The 20,863-nt window shown below is 37.8% G+C and overlaps 1 protein-coding gene across 4 annotated transcripts in view; it reads right to left on the bottom strand.

Moving 5' to 3' along the window:
• The window catches only part of LOC106093483 (RYamide receptor), an 814,074-nt gene extending 798,605 nt beyond the window's left edge, over positions 1-15,469 (bottom strand). For all 4 annotated transcript variants that reach the window (XM_059363997.1, XM_059363999.1, XM_059364000.1 and 1 more), the window contains exon 1: positions 14,762-15,469. The gene's annotated coding sequence lies outside the window, so the exon portion shown is untranslated. The remainder of the gene's footprint in view (positions 1-14,761) is intronic.
• Positions 15,470-20,863: the final 5,394 nt, after the last annotated feature.

Below are 20,863 nucleotides of genomic sequence, written 5' to 3'. Positions count from 1 at the left end.
TTGAAAGTAAGAATAAAATACGTCTTGCAAAATTTTGGCCAAATCGGATAAGAATTGCGCATTCTAGAGGGTCAAGAAGTCAAGACCCAAGATCGGTTTATAAGACAGCTATATGAGGTTATTGACCGATTTAAACCATACTAAGCACAGTTATTGAATATCATAAGAAAACACGTCGTGCAAAAATTCATTCCAATCGGATAAGAATTGCGCACTCTAAGGCTCAAGAAGTCAAGATCCAAGATCGGTTTATATGGCAGATATATCAAAACGTGGACCGATATGACCAATTTACAAATCCAACCGACCTACACAAATAAGAAGTATTTGTGCAAAATTTCAAGCGGCTAGCTTTACTCCTTCGGAAGTTAGCGTGCTTTCGACAGACAGACGGACGGACGGATGGACGGACGGACAGACGGACGGACATGGCTAGATCGACATAAAATGTCGCGACGATCAAGAATATATATACTTTATGGGGTCTCAGACGAATATTTCGAGTAGTTACAAACAGAATGACGAAATTAGTATACCCCCATCCTATGATGGAGGGTATAAAAATGCATGATCAAAAGATGTTGGTAATAGTTACGAAATTAAGAAGTACCATGCCACAAAGTTAACTAAAAAGCAGTTTTGTCTGTTGAAGATGCGAAAGAAGGCATGACTGTAGTGTTATCAAACATGGAATTGTTGCATTTTTATACCCTCCACCACACGATGAATGTCGGAGCCACCCAGGGAAGGCTTTCGGGCCCGAGCCAAAACTTCTGCCAGGACCGAATCCCCTCGATTACCATTATACCAATACAATTTTGACAAAATTTTAATTATATTTTTCCTCAAGACAAAATTTTTTAAATTTTTTTCAGATAAAGTTTCAATAACATTTTTTCTGAATATCAAATTACAATTTTTTTTAAAGACTAAGTTTCAGTAAGAATTTTCTGAAGACAAACCTTTGCCCACGAAATTATTTTATACATTTTAATGATCAAAGCATTTGACGACACTGCATTTTGCCTAAATTTGTAAACCCACCACCGAAGGATGGGGGTATATTCATTTTGTCATTCTGTTTGCAACACAACGAAATATCCGTTTCCGACCCTATAAAGTATATATATTCTTGTTCAGTTTAAAAATCTAAGACGATCTAGCAATGTCCGTCCTTCTGTCTGTTGAAATCACGCTACAGTCTTTAAAAATGAAATGTTGAGCTGAAATTTTGCACAGATTATTTTTTTGTCCATAAGTAGGTTAAGTTCAAAGATGGGGTATTTCGGACTTTATGATGATATAGCCCCCATATAGACAGATCTACATTTATTATCTGATTTTGCTGAAATTTGGGACATTCTACATTCTTCCTAAATTTGGCTCTGCTCGGTCCAAATTTGGATATAGCAGTCATATAGACTGATCCGCCGATTTAGGCTCTTAGGCCCCTCGACATCCACCTTCAATTTGGCCTAGATCGGTGCAGATTAAGATATAGATGCCATATAGACCGATCTCTCGATTTATGGTCTTGGGCCCATAAAAGGCGCATTTATTGTCCGATTTCGCCGAAATTTGGGACAGTGAGTTGCGTTAGGCCCATCGACACTATTCTTCAATTTGGATCAGATCGGTCCAGATTTGGGTATAGATGCCATATTGACCGATCTCTCGATTTATGGTCTTGGGCCCATAAAAGGCGCATTTATTGTCCGATTTTGCTGAAATTTGGGACAGTGAGTTATGTTAGATCATTCGACATCCTTTTGTAATTTGGCTCAAATCAGTCCAGATTCGGATATAGGTGCCATATAGACCGATCTCTCGATTTAAGTTTTTAGGCCTATAAAAGGCGCATCTATTGTCCGATTTTACCGAAATTTGGGAGTGAGTTGCGTCAGGCCACTCGACATTATTTTTTAATTTGGCTCAGATCGATCCAGATTTGGATATAGATGCCATAAAGACCGATCTCCCGTTCTATGGTTTTGGGCCCATAAAAGGCGCATTTATTTTCCGATACCGCCGAAATTTGGGACAGTAAGTTGTGTTAGGCCCTTTAACATTATTCTTCAATTTGGCCCAGATCGGTTTAGATTTGGGTATAGCTGCCATATAGACCGATATCTCGATTTAAAATCTTGGCCCCATAAAAGGGACATTTATAATCCGATTTCGCACAAATTTGACACAGTGACTTATGTAAGGCTATTCAACATTCGCGTCGTATATGGTCCAGAACGGTCTATTTTCGATATGGCTACCAAAAAGACCAACATTTTGTTTTGCAAAATTGAAAAATGACTTGTACTTATTAGACCACTCATTATCCATGTCGAATTCGGTTCAAATTGGACCATATTTCGATAAAGCTGCTTTGGGGGCATAATATATGCATTTTTCACCGGATTCTGACGAAAGGTGGTTTATATATATACCCGAGGTGGTGGATATCCAAAGACCGGCCCGGCCGAACTTAATTCCTTTTTACTTGTTTTTATACCCTCCACCATAGGATGGGGGGTATACTAATTTCGTCATTCTGTTTGTAACTACTCGAAATATTCGTCTGAGACCCCATAAAGTATATATATTCTTGATCGTCGTGACATTTTATGGCGATCTAGCCATGTCCGTCCGTATGTCCGTCCGTCCGTCCGTCCGTCTGTCTGTCGAAAGCACGCTAACTTCCGAAGGAGTAAAGCTAGCCGCTTGAAATTTTGCACAAATACTTCTTATTAGTGTAGGTCGGTTGGTATTGTAAATGGGCCATATCGGTCCATGTTTTGATATAGCTGTCATATAAACCGATCTTGGGTCTTGAATTCTTGAGCCTCTAGAGTGCGCAATTCTTATCCGATCAGAATGAAATTTTGCACCACGTGTTTTGTTATAATATCCAACAACTGTGCTAAGTATGGTTCAAATCGGTTCATAACCTGATATAGCTGCCATATAAACCGATCTTGGGTCTTGATCATAACAAAACACGTCGTGCAAAATTTCATTCCAATCGGATAAGAATTGCGCACTCTAGAGGCTCTAGACTCTAGAGTGCGCAATTCTTATCCGATTGGAATGAAATTTTGCACGACGTGTTTTGTTATGATATCCAACAACTGCGCCAAGTATAGTTCAAATCGGTCCATAACCTGATATAGCTGCCATATAAACCGATCTTGGGTCTTGACGTCTAGAGCCTCTAGAGTCCGCAATTCTTATCCGATTGGAATGAAATTTTGCACGACGTGTTTTGTCATGATATCCAACAACTATGCCAAGAATGGTTCAAAGCGGTGAATAACCTGATATAGCTGTCATATAAACCGATCTTGGGTCTTGACTTCTTGACCCTCTAGAATGCGCAATTCTTATCCGATTTGAATGAATTTTGGCACGACATGTTTTGTTATGATATCCAACAACTGTGCCATGTATGGTTCAAATCGGTTCATAACCTGATATAGCTGCCATATAAACCGATCTGGGATATTGACTTCTTGAGCCTCTAGAGGGCGCAATTATTATCCGATTTGCCTGAAATTTTGTACGACGGATTCTCTCATGACCATCAACATACGTATTTATTATGGTCTGAATCGGTCCATAGCCCGATACAGCTCCCATATAAATCGATCTCTCTATTTTACTTCTTGAGCCCCCAAAGGGCGCAATTCTTATTCGAATTGGCTGACATTTTACACAGGCCTCCAACATATTATTTAATTGTGGTCCAAACCGGACCATATTTTGATTTCGCTCTAATAGCAGAGGAAACCTTTTCTTATATCCTTTTTTCCCAAAGAAGAGATGCCCGGAAAAGAACTCGACAAATGCGATCCATGGTGGAGGGTATATAAGATTCGGCCCGGCCGAACTTAGCACGCTTTTACTTGTTAAAGATGTTTTTATACCCTCCACCATAAGATGGGGGGTATACTAATTTCGTCATTCTGTTTGTAACTATTCGAAATATTCGTCTGAGAACCCATAAAGTATATATATTCTTGATCGTCGCGACATTTTATGTCGATCTATCCATGACCGTCCGTCTGTCCGTCCTTCCGTCCGTCCTTCCGTCCGTCCGTCCGTCTGTCTGTCGAAAGCACGCTAACTTCCGATGAAGTAAAGCTAGCCGCTTGAAATTTTGAACAAATACTTCTTATTAGTGTAGGTCGGTTGGTATTATAAATGGGCCATATCTATCCATGTTTTGATATAGCTGTCATATAAACCGATCTTGGGTCTTGACTTCTTGAGCCTCTAGAGTGCGCAATTCTTATCCGATTGGAATGAAATTTTGCACGTGGTGTTTTTCTATGATATCCAACAACGGTGCCAAGTATAGTTCAAATCGGTCCGCAACCTGATATAGCTGCCATATAAACCGATCTTGGGTCTTGACTTCTTGAGCCTCTAGCGTGCGCAATTCTTGTCCGATCAGAATGAAATTTTGCACGACGTGTTTTGTTATGATATCCAACAACTGTGCCAAGTATGGTTCAAATCGGTCCATAACCTGATATAGCTGCCATATAAACCGATCTTGGGTCTTGACTTCTTGAGCCTCTAGAGTGCGCAATTCTTATCCGATTGAAATGAAATTTTGCACGACGTGTTTTGTTTTTATATCCAACAACTGTGCCTAGTATGGTTCAAATCGGTTCATAACCTGATATAGCTGTCATATAAACAGATCTTGGGTCTTGACTTCTTGAGCCTCTAGAGGGCGCAATTCTTGTCCGATTGGAATGGAATTTTGCACGACGTGTTTCGTTATGATATCCAACAACTGTGCCAAGTATGGTTCAAATCGGTCCATTACCTGATATAGCTGCCATATAAACCGATCTTGGGTCTTGACTTCTTGAGCCTCTAGGGGGCACAATTTTTATCCGATTAGAATGAATTTTTGCATGACGTATTTTATTTTTACTCAACAACAACTGTGTCAAATAAGGTTAAAATCGGTTCATAACCTGATATAGCTGCCATATAAACCGATCTGGGATCTTGACTCCTTGACCCCTAGAGGTCGCGATTATTATCCGATATGCCTAAAATTTTGGACGACGGATCCTCTCATGACCATCAACAAACGTGTTTATTATGAATCGGTCTATAGCCCTATTTTACTTCGTGAGCCCCAATGGGCGCAATTCTTATACGTATTGGCTGAAATTTTACACAGGTCTCCAATATATAATTTAATTGTGGTCCGAACCGGACCATATCTTGATATCGTTTTAATAGCAGAGCAACTCTTTTCTTATATCCTTTTTTGCCTAAGAAGAGATGCCGGGAAAAGAACTCGACAAATGCGATCCATGGTGGAGGGTATATAAGATTCGGCCCGGCCGAACTTAGCACGTTTCACTTGTTTATTTTGCTTTTCTAAATAGAATAATTAAAAGCGTGCTAAGTTCGGCCGGGCCTAATCTTACAATATATACCCTCCACCATGGATCGCATTTGTCCAGTTCTAGCCACGGTATCTCTTTTTAGGCAAACAAAGGATAAAGAAAATAATTGCTATGTTATTGGAACAATATCAAGTAATGGTTCATTTCGGACCATAATTGAACTGAATATTGGAGACCATAGTAGAAGTCATTATGTAAAATTTCAGCCAAATATAGTTAGAATTGCAAACTTTAGAGGCTGAAGACGTAAAATAGGGAGATCGGTTTATAAGGGAGCTGTATTATGGTATAAACCGATTCATACCACATTCGACACGTATGTTAAAGGTCTTTAGAGAAGCCGTTGTACAAAATTTTAGCCAAATCGGGCAATACTTGCGCCCTTTAGAGGCTCAAAAAGTCAAGATCGCATATTGGATCATAAGGCAGCTATATCATAAACCGATCTGGGATATTGACTTCTTGAGCCTCTAGAGGGCGAAATTCTAATCCAATATGGCAGAAATTTTGAACAATGACTTGCGTGTTCGATATGGTCTGAATTGATCTATAGCTCGATAAGCTCCCATATGAACCGATCTCCCGATTTTACTTCTTTCAAGGCTCGTTCTTATCGGAATGCACCGAAATATTACACAATGACTTCTACAATGTTCAGTATCCAATTCATTTATGGTCCGAATCGGACTTTAATTTGATATAGCTCGAATAGCATAACAGTTCTTATCCGTTATTCTTTGTTTGCCTAAAAAGGGATACCGCACAAAGAACTCGATAAACGCAATCCATTGTGGAGGGTATATAAGACTCGGCCCGGCCGAACTTAGCACGCTCTTACTTGTTTTAACTAAGCTACAACTTTGTCTTTTTCCCAAAGTCAATTTTCTAATTTTCAACCTTATTTGACTTTCATAAACAGCTTTTTGATTTACATAATGCGATTCCTCTCTTGTTAAACCATTAAATTTAAAAATCCTTTAAATCTGATAAAAAAAAAATGGTAAATAGCAAATTAGCCAATCTTTTATACATTCCACATAAGAGCCGAGCTGGCGTACATACTTTTTTTTATAGAAAACATGGTAAATGGATACAGAAAATCCAGTTTTACTTAGCATAGTTTCACTTGTTCACATAGTGTATTTCATTCATTGTAACGTGGGTAATGAGCAAAACGTTCATTAATTCTAATGAAATTATTGGTAAGCATTGTTAATGTACAAGTATCTGCAATACATTTATAAATAGTTTCTAATTAATTGAAGACAGATTGCAATTATTGTCATTTCTGTAGGGAGAATCCTTAAGCCATTTATTTCTCTGGTTGTCTTACTACGAAATGTTCATAATTGTTAACAAGTTAAAATACTTGATTCGTTGTTGTTATAATTACAACCCAAATTGTCAAGTCTGCAAAGTGATTTTTCAAAAGAATTTCTCACAGACGAAACACCCTTATTTTCCAAGAAAATTACTTTAATTATTTTGGTTGGTGAAGCATGCTAATGGATCAAATAAGTATCAAATTTAATGAAGTGGTGGCCACTTTGATGATATCAACACTAACTCCTTCTACATACCATAACTGAAGACATCACCATGCCCCACCTAGGTGTGAGAGATATTAAAATTAATTGGTTTCAATAAACTCATCAAAACTCACATTGAGTACCATAGTCAAACACTGCAAATTGAAAAAGTTTGTTTGGAAAGTTTAGGTTTTCCATTACAAATTGCCGGAATCTATCGTCTCGATATTAACTCCATCCACAGGTAGCTTGTACCAAGGAGTATTTTATTTTTCGTTATCTTTACAATATGTTTGGTTTTTAATATTACAGAAGCTCGAAAATAGTTTAATAGAAAAAACAAGTTAAAGTCCCATTCGGACTATAAATGAATTGAATGCTGAACATTATAGAAGTCATTGTGTAATATTTCATTTCATTCGGTTAAGAATTGCGCCTTGCAGGGGGCTCAAGAAGCAAAATCAGGAGATCGGCTTATGTGGGAGCTGTATCAAGCTATAGACCTTTGTACAAAATTTCTCCCAAGTCGGATCAGAATAGCGCCCTCTAGAGGCTCAAGAAGTCAAGATGCCAGATCGGTTTATATGGCAGCTATATCAGGTTATGTACCGATTTGCGCCTTACTTAGTTGAAATATACTAAGCACAGTTGTTGGAAGTGGTACCAAAACACCATGTACAAAATTTCAGTCAAATCGGACGAGAAGTGCGCCCTCTAAAGGCTCAAAAAATCCCATGAACGGTTTATATAGCAGCTATATCTAAACATGGACCGATTTGGCCTATTTACAATCCCCACCGGCCTACACTAATAAAAAGTATTTGTGCAAAATTTGAAGCGCCTAGCTTTACTCCACTTTATGGGGTCCTAGGCGCATATTTCGAGGTGTTACAAACAGAATGGCGAAATTAGTATCCCTCTATCCTATGGTAGAGGGTATAAAAATTATTGAATATTTGCAATTAAGTTTGTCATCATTTTTCCATCGTCATTTCAGTTCCATCGCTCTTATAAAAACTACTTTAATTTTTATGGCAACTTAATAATTGACAACTATTTAAAATAGTCCGAATAATATCGTAATTCCGTTTGTATCACCTCGATACATTGGACGCTACACAACAAATCTACAGGAACACTGACTAGAAGCGTTGCCAATCCAAACGATCATATTATTTTTGTGTGAAAATATTTTTTATTGACACAAATGACGAAAACGTATGGAAGTCATATAAATTAAAAAAAAAAAAAAAAACAAGTAAAAGCGTGCTAAGTTGGGCCGGGCCGAATCTTATATACCCTCCACCATGGATCGCATTTTTCTAGTTCTTTTCCCGGCATCTCTTCTTAGGCAAAAAAGGATATAAGAAAAGAGTTGCTCTGCTATTAAAACGATATCAAGATATGGTCCGGTTCGGACCACAATTAAATTATATGTTGAAGACCTGTGTAAAATTTCAGCCAATTCGTATAAGAATTGCGCCCATTGGGGCTCACGAAGTAAAATAGAGAGAACGATTTATATGGGATCTGTATCGGGCTATAGACCGATTCAGACCATAATAAACACGTTTGTTGATGGTCATGAGAGGATCCGTCGTACAAAATTTCAGGCATATCGGATAATAATTGCGACCTCTAGGGGTCAAGAAGTCAAGATCCCAGATCGGTTTATATGGCAGCTATATCAGGTTATGAACCGATTTGAACCTTATTTGACACAGTTGTTGAAAGTAAAAATAAAATACGTCATGCAAAATTTCAGCCAAATCGGATAGGAATCGCGCCCTCTAAAAGCTCAAGAAGTCAAATCCCCAGATCTGTTTATATGACAGCTATATCAGGTTATGGACCGATTTCAACCATACTTGGCACAGTTATTGGATATCATAACGAAATACTTCGTGCAAAAATTCATTCAAATCGGATAAGAATTGTGCCCTCTAGAGGCTCAAGAAGTCAAGACCCAAGATCGGTTTATATGGCAGCTATATGAGGTTATGGACCGATTTAAACCATACTTGGCACAGTTGTTGGATATCATAACAAAACACGTCGTGCAAAATTTCATTTCAATCGGATAAGAATTGCGCACTCTAGAGGCTCAAGAAGTCCAGATCCCAGATCGGTTTATATGGCAGCTATATCAGGTTATGGACCGATTTGAACCATACTTGGCACAATTGTTGGATATCATAACAAAACACGTCGTGCAAAATTTCATTCTGATCGGATAAGAATTGCGCACGCTAGAGGCTCAAGAATTCAAGACCCAAGATCGGTTTATATGGCAGCTATATCAGATTATGGACCGATTTAAACCATACTTAGCACAATTGTTGGATATAATAACAAAACACGTCGTGCAAAATTTCATTCTGATCGGATAACAATTGCGCACGCTAGAGGCTCAAGAATTCAAGACCCAAGATCGGTTTATATGGCAGCTATATCAAAACATGGACCGATATGGCCCATTTGCAATACCAACCGACCTACACTAACAAGAAGTATATGTGCAAAATTTCAAGCGGCTAGCTTTACTCCTTCGGAAGTTAGCGTGCTTTCGACAGACAGACGGACGGACGGACGGACATGGCTAGATCGACATAAAATGGCACGACGATCAAGAATATATATACTTTAGGGGGTCTCAGACGAATATTTCGAGTAGTTACAAACAGAATGACGAAATTAGTATACCCCCCATCTTATGGTGGAGGGTATAAAAATAGTTCAATTTTACTCTATATGTCGGTTTAAGGTTTTGGGTGCATAAAAGGCTTGTTCTTCACGAAATTTGAAACAGTGAAGACGTTTTGTAACCTTGGCATGCTTGTCCAACGTTTTCTACATTAGACAATATATAGATACAGCTGTGCGTATAAAAGACGCAATTTCATCAGATTTTAACGAAAGCTGAATAAGATATGAGTGCATGGTGGAACTTAACACGCTTTCATTTAAAAATTTCAGTTATTTCTCTGAAAGTTAGAGTGCTTTCGACTGACAGACGGACGAACATGGCCAGATTGTCTTAAAATGCCACTGCGGTCAAGAATATATACACGTTATGAAGTCTCAGATCAATATTTCGATAAGTTACAAACGGAATGATGAAGTTAGTGTGTCGGCATCCTATGGTGGAGGGTATAACAAGTAAGGAAAGACAAAAGTCGGGCGGAGCCGACTATATAATATCCAATACCACTATGTACAACCAACCAACAACTTTTGAGTCAATACGAAAGCATATTAAATGAACGGTTTTCATGAAAGCAATGCCTTAATCTGGTCAGATTTTGATCTAGCTAACTCACTGATATTTACACAAGTATTGGAACGTCAATTGAAACACCTCATACATTTTTGTTATGATAGGACCAAAAATGTGGCTACTACAGCCAGGCATTCAGCCTCATAGGCAAACATGCTAACCTCTGCGCTACGGTGATCACCAAGTTAACGGTAGGATTTTGTTTGCGATAAAATTGTAAGAATTTGTGAAGAACATAAAGGATGGATATTTCTTTATGCCGCAAAATATTGTCAAACAATCAATGCGCTGCAGAAATTCTTGTGCCTCCAGCCTGGCGCTGTTGGGTGTGGTATTTTTTGAGTCGGAGTTGAAAAAATTTTCTCCGACTCCGGACAAAGTAGTAACCAAAAAAATATTTAAAAATTCTAAAAATTTTTTTTAAAAACAAATTTTGTCATTTTTAAAATTGACAGCTATATCAGGTTATTGACCGATTTGAACTATTCTTAACACAGTTGTTGGAAGTCATAACAAAATATGTCATGAAAAATTTCAGCCAAATCGGATAGGAATTGCGCACTTTAGACGCTCAAGAAGTCGAAACCCCAGATAGGTTTATATGACAGCTATATCAGGTTGTAGACTGATTTGAACCATACTCAGCACAGTTATTGGAAGTCATAACAAAACACCTAATGCAAAATTTCAGCTAAATCGGATAAGAATTGTGCCCTCTAGCGGCTCAAGAATTCAAGATCCCAGATCGGTTTATGTGGCAGCTATATCAAAACGTGGACCGATATAGCCCATTTACAATCCCAACTGACCTACACTTATAAGAAGTATTTGTGCAAAATTTCAAACGGCTAGCATTACTCCTTCGAAAGTTAGCGTGCTTTCGACTGACAGACGGACGGACGGACATGGCTATATCGACATAAAATGTCATAACGATCAAGAATATATATACTTTATGGGGTCTTAGAGGAATATTTCGAGGAGTTACAAACAGAATGACGCAAATAGTATACCCCCATCCTATGATGGAGGGTACAAAAATGTCCTTGACATTTTTAACTCATAAAATTTTTTTATCAAAAATTTGACTAAAAGAGATATTTAAATGAAATTTTATTTAAAAAAAAAAAATGTTGTGTTTGGAAAAACTTTCATTGAAATTTTGTGCTTTAGAAAAAATGTCATTAAAGTTTTGTTTTAAAAAACTGCATTGAAATTTTTATTTTGGAAAAATGTTTTTAAAAACTTGTGTCTTTGCTGACTTTTGACCAAAATCCGTAAATTTTTAAGAAGTCACAGAGGAAATAATAGTGCAAAATTTTGAGAAGATCGGTTGATAAATTCGCTTGCAAAAGCTCTAGAAGCGAACATCGGGCAACAAATAAACATGGGAGCTATATCTAAATATCATAAGAGTCCTCGTGCCTAACTTGCAATTTTCGGTTTACAACTGACGATATTATTGCAGCATTAGTCTGAACAAACATACATATATATGGGAGCTATTTCGAAACCTGAACCAATTTCTTCCAATTTCAATAGGTTTCGTGTCTAGACAAAATAAGATATGAGATATATATGTAAAAAATGTTTACATAATTTAGCATGGACAGAAAGACAAATAGAACAACGGACCGACAGACGGACATAGCTAAATCAAACCAAAAAGTGATTCAGAGTTGACCGGTATGAAAAACTTGCACCCGTTTTTTTTTACATAGCCGCCCTATAAGCTCAGTTTTCGAACAGTTTGAAAGTCCGTGCTCAGAAACATAGTTGTAAATTATTTTTAAGTATTTTAAAATTGTTTAGTATTATAAGCTAAAGTCAATCTGTACCAAACCGCTCATTCGCAACGGGCAACGGCCTACATCAATAGAAAGTATCCCAATATCTATGAAAAGTTTCATGCCGATCGTTCGAATGCAATTGTGATTTTGGCAATCTGTGAACGGATGGACGGTTATAGGGTAGACTGACCCTATGGGTAGAAAAATACCCCAGAATAGAACTGTCTTAGAAAAACTCTTTGTCGATTTAGGAAAGTGGAAATCTAAAGAAATTTGGATTGAAGTAAAACGGACGAAAGAAAATATTTAAAAAAGATTTTTCCGTCATATAGGGTCATAATTTGGGGGTTGGTCAATAATCGGCCGATGTACATATATCGCAGCTTTATCTAAATCTGAACCGTTTTCTATGAAATTTACCAGCATAGATATGGAAACTATATTTCAATTCAGAATAAAATTCAGAAAAATGCATGAAATCTTTATTTGAATCGATAGTACGGTCCATAAAATTTATTATGACCGCGACAGTGCCTCATATGGTCCATCCCCTTAGTCCAATTTTGTCATACTCTTTTCAACATTTCGGCCGGTATCTCACGAATAGATGCTTCAACGTTGTCTTCCAATGTGTCAATTGAAATGGGCTTGGCTGTGTAGACATGGGCTTTTACATAACTCCACAAATATAATCTAAAGACATTAAATCGCTCGATCTAAGCGGCCAATTGACCGGTCCCGAACGTGAAATAAAATGTTCACCGAACTCGCCCTTTCAATAAGTCCATTGGTATGCGTGCTGGGTGGCAAATGCAAATGTTGCCCATGAACATTCCACAAAGGAACAGGGGCCAATTTCTTGCACATCAATGAGTGCAGTCCGATTCAAGTTTTAAGCTCAATAATAAGGGAGCTCCTTTTTATACCCGAGTTCGAATGGCGTGCTGCTTGGGAGAGAAGTTTTTACATGGCATAGTTCCTCACAAATGTTGCCAGCATTAGGAGGGGAAAACCACCGCTGAAAATTTTTTCTGATGGTCTCACCAGGATTTGAACCCAGGCGTTCAGCGTCATAAGTGGACATGGTAACCTCTGCGCTACGTTGGCCTTCGTGCCGTGGAGCTCCGGTGGCATGTGGCACCGTCTTATTTAAACCACATGCTATGCAAGTCAAGCTCTAGCATTTTGGGCAAAAACAAAGTTGGATATCCAAATTGTGACTTTTTCTGGATGCATTGGTAGCTCTTGCAATGCTTCTGGCTTATCTTCACTCCAAAATCTACAATTCTGTACCACAGTGGTGTAGGGTATAAAAATAAATTAGAGATTAGACTACTACTTTTTAAAGCAAGTGCGGTTTTATCGAAGTCACTTTTCTTTACTTTTCTTGCTTTGTTTTTTAAGCATATTAGTTTAGGAAATAAAAGTTAACAAATTTAAGAGAATTTAGTGCTAGGAGTCGACTCCGGAGTCGAGCAAAATTTCCCGGAGTCCGAGTCGGATTCGAGTAAAAATTGCTCAACCCCTCAGCCCAGATTGTAAATGGAATCATTTTTTCACCAAAAGCAAATTTTTAAAAATTATCACTTTCCGAGGTTACATCGACACAGGATCGCGAACCTCCCAATACTGACTGTTGACAGACTGACCTTAGACGGGGCGATTTTTGCGAAGCCACCCGCATGGATTCTGTTAAAAATATACTCAAATAAAAATCGCATACAAATTGCGGCTTCCAATGATTGAAGATGTCAAATCGGAAGATCGGTTCCAATGGGAGCTATATCTAAATCGGAACCGATATGGCCCATTTGCAAACTCCAACGACCTACATTAATTAGAAGTATCGGTCCAAAATATTTTTATTTATTCAGCAGACAGACATGGCTGGAAATACGAATTTCAAGACAATCAAGAGTATATGTACATTATACACTGAACAAATTTTTGTCCCAATTTTAAAGATTCGAGCCAAAGATGGGCAAACTTAATTTAAAGATGATACATTTTCTAACTTTTAAAACATTTCCTTTGGTGAAATATATTTTCCTTGATATTAAATATTTTTTATTTTTAATTGTAGGTTAATAGATCCTTTAGTTTGCTTCTCGTTATTAAAGATCCCAAAATATAGTTGAAAGTTAGGAAATCGAGTTTAATACAGACAACCTTTCTTAAAAGTCGCCTTACAAATAGATGCGTCTTTAAATGTTTACGTTTTTTGGGTTAAAATGCTAAATCTATGTAGCAAACTAAGAATCCATAAGCGATCGAAATTTGAAAAGTATGGTCGGGTCCATTAGTAAATAGGAAATTAATTTAAATATAGCATCTTTATTTTTAAGTTTTGTTTCTTTTGATCATTGTCATTGTTGTCAGATAAGTAAATATCTTTAATTTTAGGGCAATTTTTTTTCTGTGTAGGGCCCGGTCGCACTAACTTCCTTTCTACATATTTGAAGACTCGTAAAATTGAAATGTGAAAGCCAAAACGTTAAGCCGTCATTGTTTAATGTTGTGCTGACAAAAGCGACATTTTTTTACACTAAAAAAATTCCACACATTTTTTGTTTTTGTTCTGTTCTCAACTTAAACGGAATTAACAATTTCCCTTAAAAATTGCTTCCCAACAGCGGGTGTTATGAGTACTAGCAAACAATAAAGCGGGGGCAACTGCTCTTTTTTCTGTTTCGCTTTTTTACTAATACATATGCAAGTTTTTTATTGCGCTGAACTTACCACAAAATTGAATGAATGCCACATACGGGGTGATGATATGCCAGCAGCAGTTTTGTGCCCCTCGCCTACTCCCAAATGATGTCAACGTGTACACGATGATGGAAAGGAATCCTTTAACAACACTCAACAGAATTAATTCATTACAAAAGCATGGGCCACAAAAACGAACTCGTGCTGTACTTTTTCTTATTGTAGTAAAACAATGTTGGTTTAAATAATTTGTTATAAGTTTTAACGCGAACAGTTCTCCATATTATTTTTCATTTCTCATTCACATTTATTTTTGAATAATAATTCACATCTTTATTTTGCACTTTGTGGAAAAAGATTTGTGGTTTAGGCTCAATTGAAACAGAACTCACTTTAATTTTCGATATGTGGCAGACGCACACAAACAACTACACTAGCGCACATGCAAACACTCACATTCGCTGTGCTGTTTACAACTGTTAACACTACCGTTGTCATTGCGGTTTCCGGCATCCGTATCCGCATTTCACACCCAACACCTTTTTAACATATAATTGTAGTTATTTTTTTGCATTTTTTTTAATATTTAATTTTAAAGGCTGTTAACTATTTGCAGTCACTTTTTTTTGGAATGTTTCCGTATAAAAAAATTTTTTAAAAATAATGTTGATTTTAATTTTAATTTTTTCTATGTATTCACTCTGCACACACTTAACGCAAAGGTGTTGAAACGTCCGTTCGTGGGATCGTTCAAAGACGTACTAAATTCTCCGCCAATTGGATCTATGAGGCGCGAACGACCGACACAACTTGTGGCACGTAAGACACTTAACAATGTTCTAATGCGATTTCCATTGTTTTGTATTGAATTTAATATTCGTACGAAATGATTTTCTTGCAGCAACATCTTGTTCACATTTCCTTAGGTTGGGTCACGGAAAATGTTGCATCAACAATGTTGCTCCAAGTCAGGGCGCAGGACTGTAAAATTGGCGCGCAACTGGAGCAACATTCCAAAAGACAAGGTCAAGTCCATTTTTGTTTATGCTGTAAAATTTCCATGTGCTAACCGGCTAAATGGCCCAATTCTAAAGTCACTTTTGCCAAGGGTTCTATTGTGAATGTTGTTTGTGTTCACAAAGTATCACAAATGTGCGTGTTACCGTTTAATTTATATGTGAAGGTTTATAGAATTTCAGGAATTAAGGAATTCGATTTCTTTCCTAAGTAATCGCCATAACAAGGTACGTGTTACACATGATTAAGACGTTGTACATTTTATTATATTGTGCTTTTTGTGAGCAAGGAATACTTGGAATAAAAAAAACGAAGCAATGAAAACGTCTATTGCTACTCCTCCTCCTTTAAGTTTGTGTTAGAAAACAAGCAAAAGGGATTTAACTCGGACCCTTCGAACTTTGGTTAGCCACCCCCATCGATTTATTGCTAATCCTGTTGCAGACATCTATTTTGAGGAAGGATGTTATTCTGTATCCAAGTAATTCTTACACATCACACAAGTTCACAACTTTTACTTAGGAATGAATACATATTTCTATGTTGATATAAAATTATACATACATACATACAAATCCAAAGCATGTAATGTTAAAAAGCAAGGTATGTTCAAACTTAATGGGTCAAAAACAAAGCAAACTTTATTAAAAACTAAGTAAAAGCGTGCATTTGTAAAGTTCTTTGCCGATATCTCTTTTTATAGACAAACAAAGGATAATGAATAAGAATTGCTATGCTTTTTCAGCTATACCAAGTTATAAAACGATTGGAACCATGCTTGATTTGGCTCTTGGTGGCCAAAGTGGAATTCATGGTGTAAAATTTCAGCCAAATCGGATAAGAATTGCACCCTATAGTGGCTCAAGAAATAAAATTGGGAGATCTGTTTATATGGAGGCTATATCAGGTTATGGATCGAACCAAAACACTTCATGCAAAATTGCAGCCAATTTGGATAAAAATTGCACCCTCTATCGGCCCACGAAGTTAAGATCTAAAATCGGGTTATATGGGAGCTTTATCAGGTTATAAACCGATATGAACCTTACTTGGAAGAGTTGTTGGTAGTCGAAGTAAAACACTTGGCGCAAACAAGAATTGCGCCTTCTAGAGGCTCAAGAAGTCAAGATCCGATATCAGTTTATATGGCAGCTATACTAGAACAAGGACCGATTTTGCCCATTTACAATTCCAACCAACCTGCACTAATAAGGAGTATTCATGTAAAATTTAAAATTTCAAGCACCAAGCTGTACTCCTTTCGAGGTGTTACAAACGGAATGATGGTGGTGGGTATAACAAGTTATATTCTTGATCGTCATGACATTTTAAGTCCATCTAGCCATGTTTGTCCACGCTTACTTTCGAAGGAGTAAAGTTAGGCGTTTGAAATTGCGCCATACTAATCACAGTTGTTGGAAGTTACAACATCTCTTGCAAAATTTCAGCCAAATCGGATAAGAATTGCGCACCCAAGCGGTTTAAGAAGTCAATATCCAATATCGGATCATATGACAGTTATACTTGATTATGAACAGATTTGAATCATACTTAGCACAGTTATTGGAAGTGATACCAAAACACTGTTTGCAAAATAACAGCCAAATCGGATAAGAATTCCGCCCTATAAAAGCTGAAGTAGTCAAAACCCAAGATGGGTTCATATGACAGCTATATCAGGTTAAAGACCGATTTGGACCGTACTTGGCACAGTTGTTGGAAATCGTATCAGAACGCCAGATGAAAAATGTTAGCTTAATCGGACAAAAATAGCGGCTTCCAGGGGCAAAAGATGTTAGGGATATTCGTTCGGCTATTCAGGAGATCGGGATATTCGTTCGGCTATTCACGTGAGGAATATGTCGCATCGCAGGTGGAGACGTTTCAGGATGCCTGAGTTACATGATGCCTTTCGCTCGGCAAGAGACCACGTCAATAAGTTGATTAAGATAGCGAAGAAAGACTACTATTACAGACGCTTTACTTCTGCAATAGGCTCCAAGAGAACGTGGAAGGTTATTCGAGACATAGGAATTGGGAAAGATACTAATAGATGTTCAACAAACTTGGACATCAATGGGCTTAACGATGCTTATATTAATGTCCCACAGATCCCAGTTGATCCCAATTTCTATAGCTTCAATATCTCCCCCTCTCTCGATGACGACTCTGGTTTTGGCTTCAGCTGTATTGGTCCCACCGATGTCCTTTTTTAATAGCGTTACTCGTTATGTATTTGGCTTGAGACGGCGCGATTCCATCTCTGAATACTCTTTATCTCTGTACGGCGTCTCCTTACAGCACTTGTTGTACCTGAGATCGCTTACTGATCTACACGCAGGCACCACAATATCTGTATGAATTTATTGATTTCGCCAGATCTACTAGAGGTAAAATAAAAAAATCATTCCCAAAATGTATCGGAGGCTTGTTTCTGAATGGCATATGTTCATATTCGCTGTACATCTCTGGAATTCACTTCCTAACGATCTGCAATTACTCAGTAACCCGGCAACATTTAAAACCAGACTTTGGAAACATTTTACTGCATTAAGTTGATGAATGTTAAGACTCATTTATGTATTTATTTTTATTTTACCTTAATTTCTTTTTTTTTCGGATCAACTAAGTCTATTAATTCCTCTTTAATTGATAAATTCACTTTTGTTTTTTTTTTCTTTTAAATTCAAATCTACAAAGCCACAAATGTTAGTTTTTTTCCGTTAGTAAGTTATTCATTCAAAATCTGTGATGTATTGTATAGCTATAGATTCTTAGTTTTAAGTGTTTACTATGTACAATTGTTGGAGATATTACCCGCATTTTAATTATAAGAATTTTATATTCTTATTATGCGGGTGTAAATAAATAAATTACAAATTACAAATTTTTATTTGAGCTGTATCAGGTTATAGACCGATTTGGACCGTACTTGGTGCAGTTGTTGCTTATAGGGACTTAAAAAGTCAAATCAGGAGATCGGTTTACATGGAATTTGCAATCCCCAAAGACCTACATCAATAATAAGTATATGTGCAAAATTTCAAGGCGATGGCTTTACGCGTAGGACAGCAATTGGATTTCGACAGACCGACCGACATGGCAGATCGATTTAGAATCTCGAGCGAATCAAGAATTTATGTATTTTATGGGGGCTTAGGTCAATATTTTGAAGTGTTACAAACAACAGGACTACTTTAGTATACACCCATCCTATGGTAATGGGTATAAAAATAGAGATATTGAGCTAAAACTTTGCACAGATGTCTAGTAAGGAAACACTAAAACTACTCGTTGATACACAATTCCCTGGAAATTTTCCAACGGACAAAGGGGATCCAGAAGAGGTTGTCACTGGTATGCATTCGTCGGAGGCCATTAGGGAAATTGTGTCTGAGCCGAAAATCCTTTGGGCGTTAAGAAGTTTCGACTCCTTTAAGTCGCCACCCCCTGATGATGTATCACCGGTTGAATTACAAGCTGTGTCTGATAGGCTGGTTCCCTGGCTTAGGGAGATATACTCGGCTTGTATCAGAATTTCATATATACCTGTGCGATGAAGGGTCACGAAGGTTATTTTCATTACGACAGCAGGAAAACCCTACCACACGAAGGCCAAAGATTTTAGTCTGTCATCCTTTATGTTTAAGACTCTTGGGAGGTTGATAGAAACATATCTTAGGGCAAAGATCCCTGGAGATCGCCTGTCGCGGCAGCAGCATGCATATAGTAAAGGCAAATCGACTGAAACAGTCTTTCACGACCAAGTCGGCAATATAGAGGGTTCTCTCGCTGTCAAGGAATATACAATGGTAGCATTTCTTGACATTAAAGGTGCTTCCGTTAATGTAAAACCGACGTCAATCATGAGGGAGTTGGAGCTTCTAGGCATCAACTCTACCCTTAGAAAGTTTATAAATAACTTACTTACTAAAAGATGCATTACAGCAGGCTTGGGATCTGTGGATTTGAAATGATGGGTTAGCAGAGGAGGTGTACTGTCTCCTCTACTTTGGAATATAGCCATTAACAAAATATTATTGTCTCTGGAAGAAAAAGGCGTAAAGAAGGTCGCGTATGCTGATGACGTGGCAATTATGGTTAAAAGTTTCCTAGCGCTCTAAGAGATATACTTCAGGAAGATCTACGTGCAACAGCAAAGTGAGCTACCGAAAGTGGTCTGGCTATAAATCCGTGCGAGACAGAAGAAGTTGTTTTCAGCAGGAGATACAAGTTGTCTACAGTGGAACCTGTCTCCTTGGGTGGAGGGAATGTTCCATTTAAAGAAAGCGCAAAATACCTGGGTGTTTTGCTGGACAGGAAATTGAACTTCAAATCCAACATTTGGAAAAGGGCAAGGAAGGCCACTCTTGCGCTATACACCTGTAAGAGAGCCATTGGCAAAAGTTGGGAATTTAGACCGCGGGTCATGCATTGGGTATATACTGCAGTTGTTAGACCTATTATGCTATACGGTGTTGTGGCCTGGTGGCCGGCGCTTCAAAAATCCACCTACTGCTCAATACTTAACAGGATCCAAAGGATGGATTGTTTGTGGATCACAGCCTCACTGAGGACGACACCATCCGATGCACTGAATTTAATGCTACATCTTATACCTCTGGACATTGTGGCTACCCAAATTGCAGCGACTACTGCCGTGAGGTTAAGAGAGCTTTTCTCATTGGTCATGTGACGGCTACGGACACTGTGTTATCCTGGATACAATATCAGATATTCCAGGCAGTGTGGATTACACACTACCTGAGTCGTTTTTTGATAAAAATAAATGTACCACTATTCCTGATAGAACCGATTGGAACTACGATATCCCTAGTAACTGAAGTTACATAGACTTTTATACGGATGGTTCCAAACTAAACGACCAGGTGGGCTTTGGGGTGTACTCTAAAGATCTAGAACTGGTCAAATCGAAGAGGTTACCCGACCACTGCTGTGTGTATCAAGCAGAGATCCTTGCAATTAAGGAACTGTTATTACGACGATTGGCATAAATATCTTCTCAGACAGCCAGGCAGCCATTAAATTCCTGGAAAACGTATTTCTGAACACAAAAGCCGCCCTCGACTGGGATGAATGTGATACAACTTGTGT

The sequence above is a fragment of the Stomoxys calcitrans genome, chromosome 2 (assembly GCF_963082655.1).
Source record: "Stomoxys calcitrans chromosome 2, idStoCalc2.1, whole genome shotgun sequence".
NCBI classification, from domain to species: domain Eukaryota; kingdom Metazoa; phylum Arthropoda; class Insecta; order Diptera; family Muscidae; genus Stomoxys; species Stomoxys calcitrans.
Note: the sequence above shows the minus strand (reverse complement) of the source record. Positions and strands in the feature narration are given on the sequence as shown.